This window comes from Ursus maritimus, unplaced genomic scaffold, assembly GCF_017311325.1.
Source record: "Ursus maritimus isolate PB19 unplaced genomic scaffold, ASM1731132v1 scaffold_19, whole genome shotgun sequence".
Lineage (NCBI taxonomy): Eukaryota > Metazoa > Chordata > Mammalia > Carnivora > Ursidae > Ursus > Ursus maritimus.
The window spans coordinates 38,830,905-38,832,294 of NW_024424341.1; positions in this window are offsets into that span (position 1 = coordinate 38,830,905).

The window sequence follows — 1,390 nt, forward strand, 5'->3', positions numbered from 1 at the left end:
ACTATCATTATCAACAGTTCTGATCTAGGAGGTCGGACTGAATACACAATGGGGAGGTTGCCAGTAAGGTTCCCAGAGCAGAAAAGAGAGATTGAAAGAGGCCTCGGGAAGCCAGTTTAGGAATCTACATGATGTAATGGGAATATAGGACAAGGGGGAAATTTTTCACTTCAGACTTCCTCCCAGGGAAAAACTGTATCTGTTTAGAGGAAATACTTTGATCAGCTGCCTGTGATTTGGGGGTGAAACTCCAGGAGCATGCTCAAGTAACAAAGATGGCAAGCAAACTACCTTCGAAAGAGTCTCTTGTAAGTGAGGATGCTTTGTGTCACTGGATTTGGGTTAGTGAGTTTAAGGGTAGGACCGAGGAAAGAGGGGCACCTGGGTGGCTCAGTCAGTTAAGCGACTGCCTTCAGCTCAGGTCATGACGTCAGGGTCCTGGGATTAAGCCCCTCATGACCTCAGGGTCCTGGGATTAAGCCCTTCATGGGGCTCCCTGCTCAGTGGGGAGTCTGCTTCTCCCTCTCCCCCTGCCCTTTTCCCTGGCTCATGTTTCTCTCTCTCTCTCTCTTTCTCAAATAAATATTTGAAGGAGGAGGAGAAGGAGAAGAAGAAGAGGAGGAGGAGGAAGAAGAAAAAGATGAGGAAGAGGAGGGAGGAGGGGGGAGGAGAAGGAAAAGGAGAAGGAGAAGAAGAACAAGAACAAGAAAAAGAACAAGAAAAAGAAAGGGAGGACGAAGAAGAAAGGGAGGAAGAAGAAGAGGAACTGAAGAAAGCTGTTTGGCATAGAGAGGAGAGAGATTTTTGCATCCTGACACGATGAAGAACCAGGTGGCTGGGTACTGCATAGAGGACAGTTGGGAATTACAAGCAGTGGTCATTGGTAAGCAGAAATTCCTATTGAGAATGCTATAGGGTCGTTGTGCAATGACCGTCTCTGCCATCGGTGCTCATGAGTGCCTTTGTGGGTAAAGACTTTTGGAGTATAAAGCAATGCATACAGCATGCCTAGACAAGGAGTCAGGGGATGAAGACAGAGCTGGCATCTGAGCTGGAGAAAGAGCACAAAATAGGAGGCAGAGGCTTGCGTGCAGGCCCAGGTCTTCCGTCAGTGATTTTTGATACCCTGGTGGATAAACTCCTCACTCTGGGCTTCATTTACTCAACCCTAAAATGGGTTCATAGGCTTCCAACCCTAACATTCTATGACTCTGATTTTAGTTCAAGACTTTCTGCAACACAACGTGTAATAGTGGTGGTTATTAGCAGAGCATTTGTGCATTTGTATGGAATGTGTTTGCTGCCACAACATAATGAATTTTCTCACAAATTACATGTGCAAAGAACTGCTTAGATTGAACTGTAAGATCACTGCAGATGCACTATTGAT